We start from the raw sequence: 25131 nt of genomic DNA, 5'->3' as shown, positions 1-25131 counted from the left end.
CCAACTGGTTAACACTGGCGCATTTACAGAAATGTTGATTAATTTGCATTGTCCTAATCAAACAAACTTAATAAATCTCTTTTTAAATCCTCAAATTACACAAATAAATGTTTCACAGTCTCTGAGTTGTAACATTACTGCTACGGTGCTTTTTCACCTCAAAAAACCTCTCCTCCCTTCTTTCAAGTATGGATCACCGATATGCTATCCATAATACAAATGGAAAGACTCCGCACTAGTCAAAGGGACATGTTTTCCCGTTCTTGGAACCCATTCCTAACTCATTTTGAAAAAGCTAAAATACAGTAAACTAATTGTGTTCCTGTATCAACAACCTTTCCTCCTACCGCTGTACTAAGTATGACTGTAACAACTGGCAATAGCTGCATCTGAGCCCTGTTTGTTTGTTTGTTTGTTTAATTTGAAAATGCAAATAAATAGAATATTACAAAAAAAACTGTTATGTTTCATCTGTCCCACCCCTGTGTTTCAGGCGGGACGATTGAAACAAAGCACAACTACCGTTCAAAGTCAGTTTTTACTTAAATCATTCTATATTTGTACCGAATAACACATGATACTAAGAGAACACATATGTCGATATGTTGATCACAAAACATCTGTAACCTTATCTTAGGAAAACAACGTTTATCTGAAAAGTGTTTCAACTGCTCTCCCCTACACTGGATTGAAACTAATAAAAAACGTGTGGTATAACCTTCTGATTTTCATTTGAATCCCCAATCACCCTGCTACCAGCAAGCGGGGCCCTGAATGATGTTGATTTCATGTCAAACCTTTGGCCTGGGTCACCAGCAGCTGCTCATCCATCTACTGAAAATCAATCGGGGTCAATTAGCAGAGAGACCTGCGTGTATGGATGGGAGGTGAAGCATGTGCTGTCTCTCAATAATTTTGATTGAGTGACGGCATGATTTCCAAATTAAGAGGCTTGCTTGCATCGCTTCACAACAAATCTGAGGTTTGCTTCTTGTGTGTTTTAAAAGCAATTTAAAGTGGGCTATGGAGCAGTCTGCGTTCAATATCTGGATATCACAAGCCTGACATGGATGTATCTTGACATGTGGACTTCAGAGAAGATGGCGCAGAGGACAGCTGTCATGTCATGAGCTTCTCTTTAAGGCCTACCTTTATATTCTTATATATTTATTACTTCCCAATATGTACATACTTCTACTACATCTCTGTTTACATTACAATTATTTAGCATCTACTGTACACCTGTCTACCACATATATTGTATATGTATTTATATTTCATGTTATTTTTATCCCTATATTTTAACTTTGCACTATTTAATTTCTTACATTCCCTTTTTTCTTACTTGTGTGATTTTCTTTTTATACATATATAAATGAGCATTGTTGGATGGAATTACAGATATCTGAAATGAATAGCCAGTCTAACTATTAAATGTTAAAACGGCCACTTGTACTTTTTAGGAATTTAAATTTAGTTTTGAGGAGTGCAATCAAAGTTGTAGATATCTTAAAAACAATTTCTAACAGTAGGAATGTTATTGTGGATATCTTTAATTAGCATTCTGACTAATAAGAATATAATTTTGACATGGAGAAATGCTAATATGGATATCTAAAATGTAATTACAGATAGGAGTGTGGTTAGATTAAATGTTAAAACGGCTTGCCATATAATGCAATTCATTTGATATCTTACATCACTTTTGGAACTGCAAGTACAAAGAATGATGTCAGCAAAAAAAGATCAGTGATTGAATGAGTTGTGAAAAAAAAATATGTGGGAGATTTCTTCTTTGACTAAATTATTTTTATTTGGCTACTTAATAACTATTACTGGCTGCTTTGATCACTGGAATAATAATGTGAGCCATCAGGGACGAAAAACAGGAGGGACCTGTGAAACAAATAGGCTGAACAGGTTCTTGCATTGCTGCTCTTTGGTCTTGTGTTGTAGTAAAGAAAATTTTATAATATCAGTTTAGTGTCCTTAGAAGTGGGTGTGGTTAGCTGATTGATAGGGATAGACTGACACGTCACATGAGGGGGGAGTGTTGGTTTACTTGATTAAGCCAACATGACAGGTGTGGAGATTGATTGATTAGGAGATTGTTTCCTGCTGGAAGCAGGCGTAAAGTGCCTCAAGCGGCTACACAGAGAACACTACTGAAGACAAAGACACTGAAAGACTTTTCTTGTTTTCCCACAACACAAAAAAATACACCTTTAAAACCTGAACTACAACAACGAGGAAGAGTGGGGCTGGCCCGGTGAAGACGCCGACAAAGGAGAGGAAGCGGGAGCTGTGAATGCAGAACAGCAGCCACCCGTCGGCAGGAGAGACCAACCCTATCAGGCCCGGTTTCAGACGTGAACGCATGCAGTGTCTAGGTGAGTCAGTTTAACACAGCACAAACTCCTCTAAAATTAGGAAAGACATACACTCATCCAGGCAAGTTTAGTCTCATTCTCACGTGAACAACACGCAGGAAAAATGAGTTACCATCTAGGCTAGCCCCTTTGGTAGCTTTGTTCCTTTGTCTAATGAGTCCAGGTTAGCTTTTTTCAGTTGTAACAATCGGTAATCCTTCAATGGGACATTCCGTCTTCTTTTACTTTTTGTCAAAGATATAATTGTTGTGTGGTTAATGCCAACCCTTATAAAAAGCACGTGTGAATGTATCACAGACATTTTAACAAATATACAAACATGATAGGCCTAAATCACAAGTGCTTTATAAGAGAAAGAAAAGGTCCTTGATGGTGCGTTAAGGTGCTTTAGTGGCAGTAGGAACACTACTCACAGAGATGTTATAAATGTCATCTCATTAAACAAAAATGGTTTGAAAAAAATTAAACTGCCGTTTTTTTTTTGTGCTGATATTTGGTTCTATCTGGGAGCTATAGTGAGTCACCTGCTATTAAATCATGCAAGTGGTGCAGCAGCAGCCTCAACAATGGCTCTAATGACCATAAAGTGCCAATTTAACTTACTTTGTTAGCACAATAACTTTCTTAATGGCAATGTTATCTTACTATAGGCAAGCACATTATTTCAAAGATTTATAGTAATCTTTGAAAACATTGTGTCCTCCAGTCAATATAACACGTATCCAATATTATAACTTCATTTGACTTTATGTTAAGCCCTAAAGATAAAAACATTAACATGGATGGATCCAATATTAGTTGTGCCGAATCTAATTTCTTTCCACTTTCACTTTATGGCACCTTCTGCCTGAAGTGTTGCATGTTTTACTTTTTCATGAACTCATGCTGTGCTGCATGAAACCTCTACTGTAAGAAAATGGAGACTTTAATTTTAACATGCGAGGACAGAAGACATCGCTTTTGGTTTTCTTTCATCTCTTTCTTTCATCACCATGTGGTCTCAACTCTCTCTGATATATGATGTAGTTTGATAGGACAGCCCAAAGATATTTCAAACAAACAAACTAAATATTTTTCTTTTTTTGAAAAAACATGAATTAATGTATTGTGGAGTTGAAGTAAATGTAATTACTTAGATTACTTTATCTATTCAAACAAATAAAATAAATAAATACATAAATAAATATATTATTGTCTGCCAGTGCCCTGTTTTCATGAACTTAAGGTTTTTTAGTTTCTGAGTTAACTACTTTAGGTGCAAAAGTAATGAAGCTTTATGCTAGTCTCACATTGCCAGACTTTCCTCCACAGCGCTGCAAAGGAGGGTCTGGCTAGTCCACACAGCATTCTGGGATGGGAGAAAAACGTGCTCTGGTTTATTGGCATGTCTTTAAACCAATCACAATCGTCTTGGGCGGTGCTAAGCAACGGCGCCTCTGCAAAATAGCCTTGGGAAGGAACTTGTTTTCGTGGAATGTGTACGTTTAAAAGTTGTTTTAGTCGTGCAACAGAAAACTCAGATTGGACAGATATTCTAACTAGCTATCTGGATTTACCCTGCAGAGATCTGAGGAGCAGTTAACCATGGTCCTCATAAATCCAACAGAGTTTAGAATGCCAACACAAAGAAAGAGGAAGGTAACGGGACATCTGGCCTAAAAAGAAGGACATCCGGTGGAATTTCCAGCGGCACCTGAACAATCCTGGAAGTGGAACATCGGGGATATAGACTATTTTTTTGCTGAAATAGCTGTCTGCTGCACCTGAAAATGATGCTATGAGAGCAGCGAACAGTGAAGTTGCAGTTCATGAAATCAAAACAATGAGCTGAAAGACGCTAAAAAGCTCCGTAGAGCTGAGGGGAACTTCAGTCGGATGATAATTCGCTGTGGGATCATCACTGCGACTGACACCTTTTCCAGTCATTTGAACGATTGTTAATACAAATATTAATTATATAAATTATTGATCAGAGCAGCTTTAACTTGTAATTGTCTAGAAAACATTTAGTTCTACTTGTTGTGTTTCACAGCTGTAAAAAAATTGTTTTTTAATTTATTTTCTTTCCACATATTCATATCAAACTTTTGATTGTCTTCGTGTTTATGGAGGTTTTTTTTTAAGATTATTTTTTTGGCCATTTTAGGCCTTTATTTATAGGACAGCTGAAGACATGAAAGGAGAGAGAGAGAGAGAGAGAGAGGGAGAGAGGGAGAGGGGGGGGATGACATGCAGCAAAGGGCCACAGGCGCCCAGGATCTTTATTATTCTTAAAGACAAATGTTACCCAATCATTAACAAGGCCAAACTATGATTTATCTACTGGGACAAAACAGCAGGCGACCATTGTCTATTATTAAGAACATTTATCTTTCATATATGTCGAGAACAAAGATGATTTTTGACAGAGGCCAAACGATGAAAGAGAGACGAGAGAATGGTGCGTACTGTTTCATCCAAAAGCTCTTTGTCTCCTGTTATCAGTTGGGACCAGAATGCAAAAACTATAAATCTACGTACCTTTAGGTTATTTTTTTTTAATATAAAGTAGAAAGAAGAGTGAAGGGGAATTGGTTGCCCTCATTTTATTTTGTTATCAGTTACAGACATTTATAAATGGGTTTTATTTAGTTTTTTTGGAACCTTAATGGGCAACTATTATATTAGCATTTTCAGGATTATACTTGCATTTTGTGTTTGTACTAGAACATGTTTACATGCTTTAATGTTAAAAAAACACTTATACTTTGCAATCTTAAATCTCTACCTTCTGTCTGTCATCCTGGCTGAAGACCCTCCCCTCGCCATTTTCTGAACGCCCATAGGCGCACTTTGGAAACTTGCGTTGATTACTCCTAAACGATTGGCTCTGGAAACTGGAGGTTGGTCGGAGTCGAAAGAGGAGACGAGGATGACATATATGTATACATTGCCGATAAAATTAAGTATTCATTTATAGAATTTGCGGGGAAAAAGCCAAGTGTCCGGAATACAGTGAGCCTACGTTATGTTGAGAATTGGTATGGTTATAGATTCAATTATTGGCAAATTATCAAATATGTTTTATCAATATTAATAAATAGTGAGCCTACATTATGTTGAGAATTGGTATGGTTATAGATTCAATTATTGGCAAATTATCAAATATGTTTTATCAATATTAATAAAGTTATGCATATGGATATTAATAACTTTTGTGAAGTCATATCATCATCATCAAATCATATTGTGATGCCAACACTCTGTATACATTCCTCAGTGTAGGCTTCGTGGCTACTGCTTGGCGGTGCTTGTAACCGATGGTGTCAGATGGGCAATGCTACCGGAGACCTAGTGTTGACTCCTGGGGATCAGCTCTGTCAGCAGTTAGCCACAGCTCGCAGCCCTCTGACCTTGCCTCTCGGGGGAGATGATCAATGACCTCTGGTTGATTGCTCGCCCATTGTCTCATATCGAATCTACCATCAGCGAGCAGGACCCTCATCTTGTCGATAAGCTGTTTTGCCTGTGATGTAGAATGAAGAGACTGCAGGCAGTTATCTACATAAAAGGCGTTGATGACGGAGTCTAGTACCTCTTGGTTACCAGAGCTGTTGTCCTTGGCATGCCGTTGCAATGTGTATATAGCACAGCACGGACTGCAGGCAGTGCCGAAGGGTAGGACGCACCATTCGTAGATATCAGGGTTACGGTCTCTCTCCATATCCCGCCAGAGGAAGCGGAGAAGTGGTTGATCTTAAGGAAGGAGCCTGATCTGGTGGAACATTCCACGGATGTCCCCGCTTATGGTGACTGGATACTCCCTGAACCTGAGGAGTACACGCAGTAGTGTTGAACCAAGGTTAGGTCCAGGAAGCAGGGTGTCATTGAGGGCAAGTTGTTGGTATTTGAAGGAGCAGTTAAATACCACTCTGGCCTTTCCGTTGTGGTGAACAAGGTGGTGAGGAATTTAACATGATTTGTTAGATTGAGCAGATATAAAACAACATACACACTAATCTTTCAACATTTCATAGTGAACACACACAAACGCACACACACTTGTATAACATGGTGATGTACACAGTGAGCCTACGTTATGTTGAGAATTGGTATGGTTATAGATTCAATTATTGGCAAATTATCAAATATGTTTTATCAATATTAATAAAGTTATGCATATGGATATTAATAACTTTTGTGAAGTCATATCATCATCAAATCATCAATTCCTCATCACTACTAATCTTCACAACGTACCTAGCCTTCACTACCTTGTGTATCTCCTCCTTGTAGACCCCGGCTAGATCTGGGCTGCTGGCCAAGCGCCGCTCGGTAGCTCTTAGGAGGGGCATCACTGCAGCTGGAGGAGCATGTCGCCTGGGTGCTGCTGCTTTGTGTAGAAGAGGTGTAGCGTAGTGAGTTATTCCATCTACTGTGACACAAATGGTTTGCTTCTCCAGTGTGTTGATAGCTACCTGGTCTTGCTTGGAACGCACAGATTCCTTTTCAGATCTGTATGGCAGTGTGTCGATTTGCCAAAGCCTTTCAACGTGCTGATACAGGTCTCGAACCGGAGACAGGAATGCTGTATACAGGCAGGAGGCGTCTCTGGTGGGGTTCTGGAGGAAGTTGGTAGGTCCCTGAATAGCCCAGCCTAACAATGTGGATATGGCTACCGGGCCACCTGGAGGTCCCATCCGCACAGGGCATACTGGAGTGATTAAATGGGGATGGTCGAAACCAATGAGGAGCATGGGCTGTACTCTATTGAATCCATGTATTGGTACTCCACTCAGATGGTCATACCTCTTCTTGAGGGGCTCCGCTGGACATGACTGGTCGGCAAGACTCAGCTCATCTGCAGTAAAGGCATGGTGTATGTGGTATTTCACCTGTGTGTTGGTCTGAGACGACACCTCAAATGATACAGAAGCACCTTTGAGCTTCACAACATCCTGTTGAATGGTCCTAAGGGGCAAGACTTCTTCCTCCTTGTAGAGACCAAGATGTTTGGCGGCAGCTGGAAGGATAATGGTTCGTTCAGAGCCGTCATCCAGTACGGCATGTGTATTCAGGGTCTTGCCTCCATGGTGAAGCTGAACAGGGACTACTTTCAGCAGGACACGACTGGAGTGTCTAGCCTGGCCCACATACACCATGCTGGAGGAGGTGCTAACTGTGAGGACGCTCTGATTGGCTTTGAGTGCAACCTCATGTAGGACAATGAGGTGTTGCTCATTACAGGTGGAGCATGGCTTCTTTAGGGTACATGTCTCTGGTTTGGGTCCGCGGCCACATCTCCAGCATTTGTCCTTCTCCTTTAACCAGTTAGCCTTCTCAGCTGTGTTGAGCTTAGCAAACTCAGCACAGGCACTGAGGTGGTGTTCCTGATTGGAACAGTAGGGACAGTATGGTTTAAAGCGCTCTCGCTTCTTAGTAGAGGACTGACCTGGCTTGGGATTGGCTCCAGATGTATCAGAGCTATGAGGTGGCTCAGAAGTCTCTGGTCGGTTGGTGATGTAGACACTGGCAGACTTAGACTTCTGGGGCCTTGTTGTCTTGTCTTTACGCTCTATCTGTGCAGATTCCACCCTGGATGATTCAGTAGCTCTCCTTGATACCTGTATGGCTTGTGCCTTTCTCTCCAACCACACAGCAAAGTCAGGGAGCGTGTATGTGCTATCGGTGCCACTGCGGATGATCCCCTGGGATATGCAGTACTCAGCGAAGCGGTCTCTGTAGTTGGCAGGCAGCTTACTAAGCAGAGTGTCTACGTGAGAGCCACAGCTCGGCTCTGGAGGGACCATCCATGGTGCCTAGCAGGCCCACCAAGGTACTAACAGCTGATGAGAAATCCTCAAAGGCTTGTGCATCGCCTGGCTTGATAGGAGGGGAGTTGAGAATGGCCTTCAGCTCTCCTTGAACAAGCTGGCGTGGCTGGCCGTATCGCTGTTCTAGGGCTTGCATGGCGCTAGTGTATGGGGTTGGATCGTTCACATACCTCTTCGCCACCTGATAGGCATTTGGTAGTTTGAGGAGGTTGTTGGAGCCATTTATGTTATTTCATATTTTGTTAGTATAATTAGCTATGGTTTATTATGCTATTGCTTGTTCTGTCTGTCATGAGTGTTTTTTGATTAGAGTAAGCATTTGGTGTCTCTTAACAATAAATCTCTGAAATAATGGATGAAGAAAACCTAAAAGGTTTAACCGCGACACGCGGAAAAGAAAGAAAGAAAGAAAGAAAGAAAAGAAAGATGAATGAAACAGAGTTTGTTTGATGCTGGTTCAAGTGTTGAAATTATAACTGAGAGTCTTGCCGCATTAAAAATGGCAATGGATGAATTTACTGACGTGCACGGGAACACGCAAGCTTTAATGTCCGATAAGAAAAAGGATAGGGATCACGCTGAATGGTATGAACCTAAAATGACTGTATTTGAGGAGTACATAAAGCGTGTAGAGGACTGGGCAAAATATACATTAAAGTCACAAAAGGACATTGTGGAAATCGCTCCTGAAGATAGGGTGTCTAAGGTTGGATCAAAAGCCTCCTCCGTGTCTTCCCTACGTGCACAAGCTGCAGCTGAGAGAGCAGCCCTCTCAGCTAAAGCAGCAGGCTTACAGCAAAAGCACGCACTTGAGCTCGAAAAGGCACAAATCCAGAGCAAAATGGAAATGATCGAGCTTCAAACTAATATTGCTGCAGCTGATGCAAAATTACATGTATTGGAGAGCTATGATTCCAGCGTCCAACTGCAATCCACTTTGTTACACAATCACAAGGAGATGGGATGAATGAATACCTTCAGGAATATGTAGAAAATGCAATGTCTGTGGCAGAGCCATCTCCTGTTCAGTTCACACAGCTTGGAGCAGTTCCTAAAACACCTCTCCAGAGAATGATGGTGGAGGAACCGACACATCCAAAACCAAGAATGTACACGCTTAATGCTCGACCAACACTTCCTGCACAGACTTCAGCAACAATTACTGTGGGTCGGCCCACAATAAACAGCCATGTCCCATATGACCCCCTACCTGGTCAACAAAATCTGCCCAACACACAAAATGACCTTGCAGATTTAATCATATTGCAAAGACAAGCTTCTCTTCCTCCTAGAGAAATACCAATTTTCAATGGTGACATCTTAAGCTACCGCCCATTCATCCAAGCCTTTGAACACTGTGTGGAAAGAAAGATGGACAATGATTTGGACCGACTGTACTTTCTCGAGCAATACACAACAGGTCAGCCTAAGGAGCTAGTTCGAAGCTGCCTGCATATGGATGCCAATCTTGGATATATGGAAGCTAAAGGCCTTCTCAGTGCTCATTTTGGAGACCCGTATTGCCTCAGTGCTGCCTACATCAATAAGGCCTTAAATTGGAATGATATAAAAGCTGAGGATGGAAAGGAGCTCCACAACTATGCTCTGTATTTACGAAGCTGTTGGAATGTAGCAAGAGATCTACCAGATATGACCGAGCTCGACACCCCTTCCAATTTAAAGTTGATTTTGTCAAAATTGCCATACAAGCTACGGGAACGATGGAGAGCTAAAGCATGTGAGATACAGGAAAGTACACAAAGAAGAGCAAGATTCCAGCACATTGTGGAATTCACTGAGAAGCAGGCCAGGATGCTGTTAGACCCAGTGTTCGGTTCTATCCAAGAGTCAATTACTAAAATGGCTAGAGCTACTGAGCAGAAACGGCCTGTGAGCAAGAAAAGCTTTGCCACCACAATAGCCCCAGTAGTAGCTCATGCAGAGCAAGGCGATGAAGCATCAATTCGATCAGCAAACCACACTGAGAACCCAAGAGTGGCTTATACTAAACCATGCTTCTTCTGCACAGGAGGAGACCACTTTATGGAATCCTGTCACCGGATGGAGGAAAAACAACATAAAGAAAAGGTCCTGTTCTTAAAGGATAACGGAATGTGTTTCGCTTGCCTTATTAAAAGGTCACATGAGAATGCATGCAAGAAGCGTCTGACCTGTCAGATATGTAAAAAAAGACACCCTACAATCCTACATATCCAACAAGTCCAAGTCCCGCTTATAAGGCCTTCTATACATCAGTCGAACCGTAGCGGCCAAACAAAGCAATCCACAGTTCCTACAGCTAGCAGCAGTAATCCAGTAGCTATGCAATGTCTATGAAGCATACTGGGGCCGGTGTCTCTGACTGCAAGCTTGCAATCGTGCCTGTAAAGATTAAATCTGGCAAGAGCAATCGGGTCATCCAAACATATGCATTTCTGGACCCAGGAAGTTCTGCATCCTTTTGCACAGAAAAGCTGATGGAGGAACTGCACGTAGAGGGTAGAAGAACAGGAATCCTACTTAGAACTATGGGACAAGAGCAAGTCGTGGATACACACAAAGTGAGTGGATTAGAGGTGAGCAGCCTTGAAGGGACAGCGTTCATTGAATTACCTGAAGTCTTCACACAAACCAACTTGCCAGTGAGCCATGAAAATATTGCTACAAAAGAGGACATACGAATGTGGTCATACCTTAAGGACGTTCAACTTACCACCATTAGTGCGGACATCGGTTTGCTCATCGGAGCCAATGCCCCACGGGCGCTAGAACCTTGGGAAATCATACTCAGCCAAGGAGAGGGGCCTTATGCCGTCAAGACCCTTTTAGGATGGATAATCAATGGTCCGTTGAGTGGTGGTTCACCTACCAATGAATGTGTCCAACCGTGCATCTCTTGCAACAGAATCTCTGTGGCTTGTCTAAAGGAACTGCTCATTAAGCAGTATAATGAAGACTTCTCAGAAAAGGCCTGTGAAGAACAAGCTGAGATGTCTTTTGAGGACAAGAAATTCTTGAAAATAGCTGATGAGTCAGTCATTAAAAAGGATGGTCACTATGAAATGCGGTTGCCCTTTCGTGATGACAATGTGACTATGCCAAACAACGAGGCCGTAGCAGAGCTGCGAGCCATGACTTTACGAAGGAAACTCCTGAAGAACGAGGCTTTTCATTCCAACTACACGCTTTATGAATGCCATGTTTGACCAAGGCCATGCTGAGAAGCTGCCAAACGATGAGCTGTCCAGATGTGATGGTAGAGTGTGGTATATACCCCACCATGGGGTCTACCATAAAAAGAAGAATAAAATCTGTGTAGTATTTGACTGTACTGCATCATTTCAGGGCACCTCATTAAACCTTCAGTTACTGCAAGGTCCCGATCTTACAAACACCCTCCTGGGCGTCATTCTCCGGTTCAGACAGGAACCAGTTGCCATTATGGCAGATATCGAGGGGATGTTCCACCAAGTCCGAGTACCTGAAAATGATGTTGATCTCCTACGTTTCTTGTGGTGGCCTAATGGCGATGTCAACAAGCCTCTCACAGAATATACAATGGTAGTGCATCTCTTTGGTGCGGTCTCCTCGCCAAGCTGTGCCAATTACGCTTTAAAAAGAACTGCCAAAGACAACAAGGATAAAGTGGCCACAGACGTGCTGAACACCATCAAGAATAATTTCTATGTCGACAACTGCCTGAAATCCGTTGCCTCTGAGAAGCAGGCCATGCGCCTAGTTAATGATCTCAGAGTGACATGCGCAACAGGAGGCTTCAGATTAACCAAATGGGTGAGCAACAGCAAACATGTGCTAGCTTCAGTCCCAGACAAGGATAGAGCTCTGAAGGAAATTACAGATGTCAATCTGGAAAAGAGTGAGCTACGGCTGGAGCATGCTCTAGGCATTCAGTGGAACATTAATTCTGACACCTTCTGTTTTAAAGTCTCTCAAAAACAGCAGCCCTATACACGGCGGGGCATACTCTCAGTTGCAAACTCCGTGTATGACCCTCTCGGACTTTTGGCGCCTTTGATCCTTCTAGCGAAGAGGGTACTGCAGGAACTCTGTAGAGGAAGCTGTGGATGGGACTCTGGGATTTCACCTTCCTTTACCAAAAGGTGGGAGTCATGGTTGGGTGGTCTAGATCAACTGAAAAGCCTAAACATCAGCAGATGCTACCGGCCACAAGATTTTGGGCAACTTCATAAGGCTCAGTTGCACCATTTCTGTGATGCCAGTGAGGTGGGATATGGCACTGCAAGCTACCTGAGGCTCTCTAATACCAGAGGCCTCATTCACATTGCCTTTGTGATGGGCAAAGGAAGGGTTGCACCGCTGAAACCAGTTACCATACCCAGGCTGGAACTGGCAGCTGCAGTACTGGCTGTGCGAATTAACAGAATGCTGGAGAAGGAGCTTGAATACACACTTCAGCCACTGGTCTACTGGACTGACAGTACCGCCGTCATTCATCAAGTACATCTGCAATGACACCTGCCGCTTTCAAACATACGTGGCTAATAGGGTATCCACCATCAGAGATCTGTCAGAAAAGTCTCAATGGCGTTATGTGAACAGCTCCCTCAACCCTGCAGACGACGCCTCCAGGGGCTTAACAGTCGAAGCATTCCTGAAATCCAAACGATGGTTGAATGGGCCAGCCTTTCTGAAACATCCAGAAGAGAACTGGCCTAAGCATCCAGAGATTTCCACCACTCTTTCCGACGATGACCCAGAGATCAAGAAGACTGTTGAAGTCTTTGGCACAGGCGCAGCAGAGGCACACGATGCAGTCATCGAACTCATACAACACTTCTCTTCATGGAATCACCTTAAGAGAGCTACCACAAGACCTACAATTCAAAGACCTGCTTATGCACTTGAGTAGGAGGAAGAAGGAAATCACAACGGCTCACCAACAGCCTGATGAATCCAGGATAACGCCTAAGGTACAGATGCATGAGCATCCATCAGTTGAAGACCTCTCACGTGCTGAAGAGGCGCTCTTACGGTACATTCAAAGGCAACATTTCTCAGAGGAGATTTCCGCACTGGAAACTGGAAGGACTGCTGTCAAGAAGACCAGCAGACTTTACAAACTCGACCCTTTTCTTTCTGATGGAATACTGAGAGTAGGCGGAAGGCTGAACAGGTTGGCAATGCCTGAAGAATTCAAGCATCCTGCCATTCTACCGAAAGCCAGCCATCTAACCAGACTGCTCCTCGAACACATACACATTTCAGTGGGCCATGGTGGGAGAAATCTAATGCTTTCAAAGCTTCGGCAGAAATACTGGGTTATTAGAGCAAATTCTGCCACCAGAAAAATAATAAAGGACTGCGTATTCTGTAGACGCTGGCACGCTCAACCTAGTGTGCAGAAGATGTCAGACCTGCCTTTAAATCGCATAACCCCAGATCACCCTCCCTTCACCTACGTGGGAGTTGACTACTTTGGCCCAATTGAAGCAAGGAGGGGTCGGACTGTGGTGAAAAGGTACTTACATACTTATTCACCTGTCTAGTCAGCAGGGCAGTCCATCTAGAGCTGGCCTTTTCTCTGGACACCAATTCCTGCATCTCTGCTCTACTTCATTCATGTGCAGAAGAGGGCAGGTCAAAGAAATGGTCTCTGACAATGGAACAAACTTCATGGGAGCTGAACGTGAGCTGCGAGAATCACTTGCTCTTCTGAATCAAGACATGATCCAGCAGGAACTAATTTTGGGATCTACTTTTTACATCTTGAAGCTTTTTTTTTTTTTTTTTTTCTTTCTTCTCAAGAATTCTGAGTTGGACTATATAATTTTTTGTCCACATTTTTCCTTTTTTGGATATTGGACTATGGCATTTTCTTGCCCATAGAATACAGACTATATATGGACTATAAGCATTAAGAAAAATTTACTCTATTTGATGATGGCTCCGTGCTTATTATAGTAATTGCCTCATACTGCAGACAATTAGGGGCCGGGATGTTGGAGCCATTTATGTTATTTTATGTTATTTCATATTTTGTTAGTATAATTAGCTATGGTTTATTATGCTATTGCTTGTTCTGTCTGTCATGAGTGTTTTTTGATTAGAGTAAGCATTTGGTGTCTCAGCTCCGCCTATTTTGGCTGATCACCTATACAGGTGGTGGTGTGTAAGTGATTTGGAATGAGGGGGCGGGAGTAGAAGAGAGACAGTTTTTTGACCGTGGTCGTGACTATGATATGTAACTGAAGAAACTGCGAACATAATAAACGTTTGAGTTTATTATGTTCGCACACTGTCCAATCCTTTCTTCAACATTATAAAGTCACTCTCCTTACCAGTACTGAATGGGGTCAGTTTAGGCTTGGGAATGCCATATGAAGAAGTGATGGTCATTTCCAGGATGCCTGGGACTGTAGGGCCTGCCAGTGGCATGGCTGGTGCATAAGGCGTTGCTGGCTGCGTCAGTAGTGGTTGCCCTAGTGAAGGTGGCGCATACGGTGGATAATACAACCCAGCTGGATAAGGAGGATAGGCAGAGTAAGATTGGTACTGTAGCGGCGGAGGAAGAGAAGACTGAGGATGCTGAGGGAGAGGAATAGGAGGGTGGAGATGAGGCTGAAGCATGTCGGGCTGGGCAAGCGCAGCCTGATGTAGAGCAAACTGTGACAGACCGTAGATGCAGAGCAGTATCCTGAGCAGGATGAAGCGAAGGCATAGAAGTGTGGTGAACAGGTACAACATGATCCATAGCTACCCGTGACCTGGACGTAAGGGCTAGCAGGGTATAAGTGGATTGGCCCTGTCTGTGTTGTTCTCCCGTCTGGGCTGGCATGAGGTTAGGCTGCTGTGACGGGGAACCCAACAGGGTTGCTGACTACTGGAGGGGTTCGTTGACACCGGAGGTAGTGTTCCACAGGGGACTGTGAACTGGGCTGCCTAACTCTAGCCTAGGCAGGCTGGAGTACTGTTGAGGATACTGAGGGTAATGTGGAGGATAAGGTGGGCAGCTTTGAGGGTAAGGCATGCGTTTAGCACTGTCCATTGTAATCTGCAGCTCCTCCAGCTGTTTACTCATGTCCTTATAATGCACTTCAAGGCGCTGCCATCGTTCCTCCTCGCGAATCCTATGCAGGCTTTGGTCAGCCGTGGCGAGGTCAACCTGGGCTCAATCACCACACAATAGACTCTCAGTAGCCTGATGGAGGGATCCCTCGAATGGCGGAAGCTGTTTGGCTGGATAGCCGATCTCGAAGTCCGCGAGGTACCCTGGGAGCTGCCTGACTCTGCTGCGATGAATTCGGACATCTGGCTCTCTGTCATAATCCTTGGAGGTTGCCATAGCGCAGTGGGGGGGTGGCGGGCAGGGCTATCCGGCTCGAAGGACCACTTGTGAAGTCCGTGTACGTTATGTGCTGGCGCTACCCGAGCTGGCTATGTACTCCGGTAAGAGAGTCGCTGCAACCTTTGGTTTCAGTTCAACAGATTTATTGACATATAATTCCAGCAGGTGAATACAGTGCTTGTTGCTTGCGATAGTATGCGTTTGTGTGTGGGTGTGGTTTTCTGTAAAATAAGGAAATACAGAATATGTAAATATAACCTGTACATAACGAATGCACATATATATAGATTAAAGAGAAATAAGCAACAATCACTCTGTAATATACATAATTGCCATGCAATAAATAATGCTATGCAAACAACACTGTATAGTAATGGAAATTAACACAATCCAATGTAGTAAAGAATACAGGTTATTGTGCAGTTACCTCTATTAGCCACTAGATGGCGCTCTAATACCACAAATGAACATAACAGCAACATACAGGTACAATAGTCACGTGATAGACCAGCTGCGCAAATGGCATGGTGAAATGCGCTTCAACAATTAAATCAGCAACACCATCACGAGTGCAACAGCTGAACTAATCCTCAGCAGGATTGTTGTAATTAACAAATATACAACACTGTACTAACATGCATCCATGAATCAAAGTATCAGCTATTGTTTCTGAATGATATATTTTGCAGTAAGTTCTTAGCATTACAGTAGACATGAGCATGCTATCCTGAACTATAATTAAGAGAAATACTATCATGTTAACTACACAAACAAAGATACATGCAACGCCAGCATGGACATAAAATTGTGCACTTACGTTCTCAATAACGCACACGGTAACACAACAGAAGCTTATAGAAGTAACGTGCAACTTTAGGAGCAGCTGTACTCATGTCCGCAGCGAACTACAAAAGGAAATGGCGAAGTTGCACATGTGCGCAAATGCGTGAGTCCAAGGAGTGACGTAGGCTCATCAGTCCAGCAGGGAGTTTTCCACAACTCTACCAAATTAACAAACTATCAAAACGGGGCACCACCCTCAACTCAGGGGCCAATAGCTGAACTGTGGAAACAGTCTCAAAGGTGGTCTCTTTTAAATACAGATCTTAATTAATGTCATTAATTTATCTTTGTAGCTTTAAAGGGTGAACGATCAAGCACTGACTTGTATAATCCAGCTGTTATTGCAATACAATACACAAACAACCACACAACTTCTTGTTAAAGTCTAACAGAATTTATTTAACTTCAAAAATACTGATGGTTCAATCATCAAAACTCCATTGACTTGTTACAGTTCTAGCAGGAAATTATCACAGGTCGGACTCGTACCCTGGACCTCTGCGTCGAGGCATAAACCTCTAAGTATATGTGCTCCTGCTCTACCCACTGAGCCAACCCGGCCACAGATATAACGTCTTTTATATCATAGCACCGTAGTTGAGTGACAAAAAGCAGGATTATGGCTTCGCTTGTACAGTAATTATTACTCCTCGGCGAGAGGTGGTAGTCACAGTTTCAACACAACTTTCAACACTATATTGATCAGGGATATTCTTCACAGCAATACTAGGGACCCAGTGGTCCGATCACATATTAATAGCAAACAATAGTAGCAATAACGTTTACTCATTAATAAAACACACTAGTTCTAAAGTCTGCCCAGAACTACATAAAGCCTCTTACTTTTTCGTGTGTAGTCTGTTAGTTTGTCCTGCGTTTTTTTCCCCGGTGAACAGAACTGAGTTAACCTCTCGCCAGAGATTAACGGGCCGTTCAGTCCAGGGCAGTGGAGCAGAAAATAGTCCGGTTGACTTTGCAGGAAAAAAACAGGATCCTCCTTTTTTTTGGAACAGGGCTGATTTACCCTCTCTGCAGAGGTTGGTGAGATACTGGGTTTAGTATCTCACTCGGATCCTTTTGTATCACGAAAGATACTGGTGTCTCACTCGACCAGCGAATGATACTAGTTGATTCTCGAACAGCGCTGTCTTCTTATTGTGGCAAGGCGGGTGGCGCTAGGGGAGGAGTCGCCACCCGGGTCTAACTAACCGACAACGCCACCTGGGGACTTCCACCCCAAGAAATGTATATTTCTATTTCAACAAGCTCCCCAGTTGTACAAAAGGCTACACAGGTTCACTAACTGAAGTAAGACAGAGACGTGGTTACAAAAGAAATATTCATTTATTAATGGATAATTTATGACTGGAAGTGCCTGTAAAGAGGATGGTTAAAAATGAGGATGTTTGACTCAAATTGCCATAGAAAATGTAGAAAAGGTTTTATTACAATATATATTTAGCAATCACGTTAATTCTTTTAAAACAGATACACTCCCAGTTATGGATTAAATTATCAAAGGAAAGAAGTGGGCAGAGGCCAGCTGTGGAGAGACAGTCTACTAAGGGTGTGTTCCAGGGTTGCACCAACTTACCCACCGCATGTGCCCACTGCAATCGAGTCACTGCAAACCGGTTCACTGCAAATCGTGTCACCACAAATCGTGTCACCGTGCTGTTATCACTACAATCTGTGAAGGGAACCACACTAACGTGCCTAGTCTCCACCACACGCTGGCTACTAGCTCCACTGGAAAGCAAAATAACAATTTAACAAAATCAAGAAAACAATAAACCAGTTGATAACCTAAAATACAAACAAATCAAACAGGGAGTGTCCTGGGGTACTAACAAAGATGTACTAAAATGATTAAAATACAAGAAACAACTAAACTAAGGCAAAACAGCAGCTGACAACCTACAATTCAGACAGAAGATTACATTAATGACAAGTTTAAAAGCAGTGTGTGAACATTTAGCTCAGGTAGTAATCATACCAGACTCCCATGCTTTAAGTTACTCATACCTTCACTCATATGTACTCAGTAGGCTAAGGGAGAGTTCATCACACCACTCCAGGCAGGGGAGCTTGGAATGCCTTCCAGGCCCAACAGTCAGGCAGGTAGTAGACTGCTGCAAAATATACAACTAAGTATTTAAAAACACCTTGAAAGCATAAAACAGACTTAACACAATTACATACCCAAAAGTCACAGAGATGGTCCCATGTGGCAACCAACAGCCAGAGACAAAGCCAAGAGGCAGCCATGATGATACAGGTGCTTTATATAAGCTCAGCTAATGAGGGGGTTTGGCCTGGGTGGAGCTAATTTGATCTAGTTGAGGTGCGTTCAAGAACCAACAGGGTGCAAAGCTTACTGCACACACCACTACAATCCACCCCCATTTTTTCAATTGTCGGCCCGACAGTTAACTTATTGCCAAGGTCTAAAAACAGCTGTCTCAGCTACAGGTACCTGGAAGACAGTAGCCCCAATCGCCCTGCTCCCCATTGCCTGGGGGAGATGGTGAATGTTTGTGTGCTTCCCCGCTGTGGGACGGCTAGTCCTCCTTACTGCCCCTTCTTCAGCTGTGGTGTCTGTGGCAGGAGTCAGTTGGGGTTGGACAGGGTGTGAAGAAGTGTTGATCTGTGGGCATAGAGGATTTACAGGCACATCAGTCTGGATAATTTCAGGGCATACCATACACAAATCACCAGCGAACGAGTCTTCCTCCCCAATTAAGGGTTCTTCCTCTTGTTGGGCACAGGCTTCCATGGTCGCGTTCAGGTCCATACAACCAGGCTGGCCTTTCAGAAGCGAGCGGTGAACATGCCTTGCTTTACCAGGATCATCCACTGGAGCGATAGTGTACACAGATCCGCCGTCTTTGGGGGCTCTAAGAACCCTATATACCTCTGAGCGCCAAACATCTTGTATTTTGTTGCGGCCTCTCACTCCCATGTCCTTGAGGTAAACCAGCTGTTCATCCTGCAGTGGAGCGTCCTTCACCTTTCGATCATGATATACCTTTCGGCGATTGGCTGCCGCTTGCAGGTGCCTGGTGGCTCCCTCAAATGCCATCTGAAGCCGGGCCTGGTGCTCCACAATCCAGTCATGAGTACTGCCCGCTTCTGGGACTTGGATCTTTCCTAAGAGGAAGTCAACAGGTAAAAGGGGATCTTGTCCAAACATCAAGAAGAAAGGGGACTCACCAGTAGATTGATGGGGTGTGGTGTTGTATGAAAAGATTACTTAAGGCAGGCAGGATGACCAATCTCTCTTCTTCGTTGTGGGCAATGTACGTAAAAGGTTGTGTAAGGTGCGATTGAATCGTTCGCACTGGCCATTCCCAGCAGGGTGGTAGGGGGTAGTATGGGACTTTTCAATGCCGTACAAGCTGCATAGCTGTTGGATCAGTGGACTCTCAAAATTTCTTCCCTGGTCTGAGTGGATACGACTGGGTACACCAAATTTGCAGAACCACTCGTTTACCAGTACTTTAGCCACCGTTGAGGCCCGCTGGTCGTAGGTGGGGACTGCCTGGGTATACTTTGAGAAGACATCTGTCATAACGAGCACATGCTCCTGCCCATTCCTGGATGGCTCTAGCAGGGTAAAGTCCACGGCCAGGATTTGGTTTGGGCGTGCAGCAAGGAGATGACCCATGTATGTACGAGTGGATGGCTGAGTGTCCTTGGCTACCTGGCACCTTTCACAGTCTTGGCACCAGCGTTTAACATCTTGGTGCATATCGGGCCAGTAACATCTCTGCCACACCAAGTTTACAGTTCGCTCCACACCCTGATGGCCATGCTCATGGTGCAGCTGATGTAAGACCTGACTCTTCAGTGACAAGGCAAGACCAGCTGGAGAACCTCGTCACCATCTGGAGAGAAGACTTTACGATAAAACACGCCATCTTGTTCCACTATGCGATCCCACTGCTTGACCAATGCCAGGGCTTCCTTTGACATCTTGCGCCTTTCCACAGCATCTGGTCTCTTCTTTCTGGTCCAGAATACAAGGAAGTAATGTATGGTGGAATCTGCTTCCTGCAAGACATGGAGATTAGGGGGAGTGTGACATGGGAAAACAGAAACGGCATTTTGCTTTACCTCAGGCGCTGGGTTCCCAAACTGCTGCATGGATTCAGGAACTTGAGTGCCAAGAGTCAGATGGTCAGTAGTGGATGTGATGTGTGGGTGTTGCCGAGAGAGGGCATCTGCATTGCCATTACTCTTACCGGGCCTATACTTGATAACATAGTCAAAGTTAGCAAGTTCCGAAGCCCAGCGCTGTTCCACAGCACCAAGCTTTGCTGTTGAAAGGTGACTTAAAGGGTTGTTATCAGTATATACCACACATTTCTGCCCCAACAGGTATTCTCTGAATTTCTCGGTCATGGCCCACTTAAGGGCCAGGAACTCCAATTTCATGGAACTGTAATTGTTCATATTTCGTTCTGATAGCTTGAGGCCCCGGCTGGCATACGCTACGGACCTGAGCTTACCATCTTGTTCCTGGGAGAGAACTGCTCCCAATCCACTGTGGCTGGCATCCACCTCAAGGATAAAGGGCAAGGAGAAATTGGCGTAGGCCAGCACTGGTGCTTCCACAAGCTTGCGTTTGAGGCTTTCAAAGCTGCGTTCACACTCCTCCGACCATGCCACCGTCAACTTTTCCTCTGACTGCCTCCGAGTCTTGGTGCCCTTTAGTTCAGCAACCAGCCGGTGTAGAGGGGCTGCCAGCTTAGCAAAGCCATCGACGAATCGCCTGTAATAGCTGGCAAAGCCAAGGAAGGACTGCAACTCAGTGACCTTAGTGGGGCGCTGCCACTTGGATACGGCATCAATCTTGCGTGGATCAGTCGCCACACCCTCTTTGGAGATGACATGTCCCAAGTAATCAACCTTCTTTTTGAAGAAGCAGCACTTCTCTAGCTTGGCCTTGAGGTTCTCCTGCTGCAGTCGTTCCAACACCGCATCCAGGCGTTCCATATGTTGGGCTACAGTGGAAGAGAACACAACAACGTCATCCAGATACAACAACAAAGACTGGGAATGTTGGGCCCCAAATATCCTCTCCATTAGGCTTTGGAAGGTGCTGGGGGCATTGCAAAGCCCAAATGGCATCCTGTTCCATTCAAACAGGCCGAATGGGGTACAAAAGGCAGTTTTCATTTTATCCTTTTCTGTTACTGGCACTTGATTATACCCACTAGCCAGATCCAGAGTGGAGAACCAGCGGGCCCCAGATAGCGCGTTGAGGGACTCTTCAATTCGTGGCAGGGGGAAGGCATCCTTACGTGTCTTGCCGTTTAGCAGCCTGTAGTCCACACATAACCGAAGGCTTCCATCTTTCTTTTTGACCAAGACAATGGGTGATGCGAAGGGGCTACTGCTCTCCCTGATAATCTGCGCTTCAAGAAGTTGGTTAATGTGAGTTTTAACTGCATCGTACTCTGAAGGGGGAATACGTCTATACCTCTGTCGTACCGGTGTCTCATCAAGCAGCGGTATATCATGGGAGATCAGGTTGGTACAGCCCAAGTCTCCCTCATGAGCTGAAAATACATCCCTACGCTTTTGTAGCAAGGACCTGACCTGACACTGATCTTGTTCAGACAGGGCAGTCATATCAATGGAATTAATTTCTTCCTGCAATGAGTTGGTGACTGTCTGGGAAAAAACTATGGCTGAGACTCGTCCTTTACCCTCTGTGACCCCTGAGGGCAGACTCACTACCTGGGCATGACTCAAGGTACCGATCGCAGTGCGTGGATAGAGCACAACCTCATTAACCCCTACATTAACTACAGGGATGTAAACTATACCTCTTGTAATTTGAACCAGAGCTGGTGACGCCAGTAAACCAGCAGGCAGCCCGGCACTCGGGGGTTCAAACAAGGCATGGTTACCTGAGTGCTGCTGGGTGCAGGTCGCCGCCACCAGCTTCATAGTACCACCAGAGACTCTGAGAACCCTCCTACCCTTAACTTTTACTGGACTTGAGCGGTCAGGGGGTGCATTTGCCTGGGCCTGGTAACACTGTTGTAGGGCTTGTTGGAGTTGGCTGGGGGCCTGTGAGACAGAGGGCAAATCAAAAAGAGCAGGGCCATGTTGTGCAAATAACTCCCTATAACACGTTTTAAGAATGTTCATGCCTACTACACCTGGAGCAGAACAAGACTGACCAGGGGGGTCCTTAACAACCAACACACCACGCTTAGCAACTACCTTATTACAAAGCTCAACGTCAAGCTCAAGGTAGCCAACATAAGGTATGTCCAGCCCATTAGCTGCCTTAAGCTGTAGCCAATGACATGACCGGAGCTTCTCTTCACCCCAGGGCTCGAAATTTTGGACATAAAATGTCTCAGTAATGGTGGACACCATTGATCCTGTATCGACTAAACATGGAACTGGAATCCCTCCCATTGCTATGGTTAGGTGTGGGCAGACTGCTATCAAATCTACAGAATCTGTGTTCTCAGAGTCTAACCCTGAGCCAACTAGGCCCCCACCTGAACTCTGGCTCAGCAGTTCAGGGGGTGAAAGTTTCCCGATTGCTGATTCTGGTGATATGGCCTATCATTATGTGTAGTAGGAATAGCACGGGAAGATTGCTGAGCTGGTACCTGAGCTCTGACACCGTCACACTCCCTTGCAAAGTGACCAGGTTTCTGGCACCTTCTACAAATGACAGTCTGCCTCCCATAACGGGAAGAAGGCATGGGGGCATTCTGGAGTGAAATAAGACTGCTGCTAAGTTGGTTTAGCTGCTCCTGTTGCTCTTTCAACATTTCTTTTAACTCTGCCAACTCAGACCTTGATTCTAGGTTACCTGACACAGATTGAGGACCTCCCACCACTGCAAACTGAAAACCTGCAGCAGATGGAACAGAGTGGCTCCTACCCCTGGCGCCTCCCGGCATCCCCTCCTGCTCCCACCTAATAGCCTCACTACGGACCTCAAGCAAGGTGGCACTAGGTTGGCGGCGAACAAACTGCTTCAGTTCCCTGCGTAGAGCACAATCACACACATGTTCAACAAATTGGTCACGCAGTAGCACATCGGAGTTTGGGAGACCATTAGGAGCCTTAGTTACAACCCTGCCCATCAAACACATTAAAGCATGGCAAAATTCCTGCAATGTCTCACCCTCCTGTTGCTTCCTTGAGAAGAAGTCCTCCTGCAAGGCCATATAGGATTTTGCACAACCATATAACTCCTGCAATATGGCAAGGATTTTATCTGGATCCTCCCTTTCCAGTCTAGATCTGTACTTTATCTCCTCCCTAGCTTCACCTTCCAAATGATCATAAATGAACAGTGCTTAGTCAGCCCTGGACAAGTGGCGGGTACGCATACATACTTGAACTTCCTCCACCCACTCTACAATGTTGAGACTAGTTCTACCTCTAAACATTGGACATTTTCTGTCTCTGGGGACATAGACTGCTCAGTTACAGGAGCATCAGCAGAGGTTGGGTGAGGAAAAGAGTAATTTACTTCAGTACTAGTACCAGGTGCTGCTTCTCGTTCTTTCAGCAATCTGTTTTCAGTTTGTAGTTGAGCTACCAAGTCTTTCAAATGGTTTAATTCCTCCATGATGAAGATGTAGACCAGAGCAGGAGCGGTTATCACAGGTCTGTTGCTGGAGGTCCAGGCCCTTACAAGATCAACTGCTGTTTTGCCTTCACAAACACATTAACTACAAGAAAAAAAAGTTACAAATGCATATACAGTCACATATACTGAATAAAAGAATTAACCAACTGGTGGGGGGGGGGGGAAGAAAGAAAAAAAAAAACACGTCTCTGCTTTTACAGAAATCCTGCCGACAACGCCAGAATGTGGCAAGGCGGGTGGCGCTAGGGGAGGAGTCGCCACCCGGGTCTAACTAACCGACAACGCCACCTGGGGACTTCCACCCCATTTCTATTTCAACAAGCTCCCCAGTTGTACAAAAGGCTACACAGGTTCACTAACTGAAGTAAGACAGAGACGTGGTTACAAAAGAAATATTCATTTATTAATGGATAATTTATGACTGGAAGTGCCTGTAAAGAGGATGGTTAGAAATGAGGATGTTTGACTCAAATTGCCATAGAAAATGTAGAAAAGGTTTTATTACAATATATATTTAGCAATCACGTTAATTCTTTTAAAACAGATACACTCCCAGTTATGGATTAAATTATCAAAGGAAAGGGGGGGGGAAGTGGGCAGAGGCCAGCTGTGGAGAGACAGTCTACTAAGGGTGTGTTCCAGGGTTGCACCAACTTACCCACCGCATGTGCCCACTGCAATCGAGTCACTGCAAACCGGTTCACTGCAAATCGTGTCACCACAAATCGTGTCACCGTGCTGTTATCACTACAATCTGTGAAGGGAACCACACTAACGTGCCTAGTCTCCACCACACGCTGGCTACTAGCTCCACTGGAAAGCAAAATAACAATTTAACAAAATCAAGAAAACAATAAACCAGTTGATAACCTAAAATACAAACAAATCAAACAGGGAGTGTCCTGGGGTACTAACAAAGATGTACTAAAATGATTAAAATACAAGAAACAACTAAACTAAGGCAAAACAGCAGCTGACAACCTACAATTCAGACAGAAGATTACATTAATGACAAGTTTAAAAGCAGTGTGTGAACATTTAGCTCAGGTAGTAATCATACCAGACTCCCATGCTTTAAGTTACTCATACCTTCACTCATATGTACTCAGTAGGCTAAGGGAGAGT

General features: G+C 44.3%; 1 pseudogene; it reads left to right on the top strand.

Moving 5' to 3' along the window:
* The first annotated feature begins 11644 nt into the window (after nt 1-11644).
* On the top strand, nt 11645-13123 carry LOC116067402 (annotated as a pseudogene).
* Nucleotides 13124-25131: the final 12008 nt, after the last annotated feature.

The sequence above is a fragment of the Sander lucioperca genome, chromosome 12 (genome assembly GCF_008315115.2).
Source record: "Sander lucioperca isolate FBNREF2018 chromosome 12, SLUC_FBN_1.2, whole genome shotgun sequence".
Lineage (NCBI taxonomy): Eukaryota > Metazoa > Chordata > Actinopteri > Perciformes > Percidae > Sander > Sander lucioperca.
The sequence above is the reverse complement of the archived record's forward strand: the minus strand, read 5'-3'. Positions and strand labels throughout refer to the sequence as shown.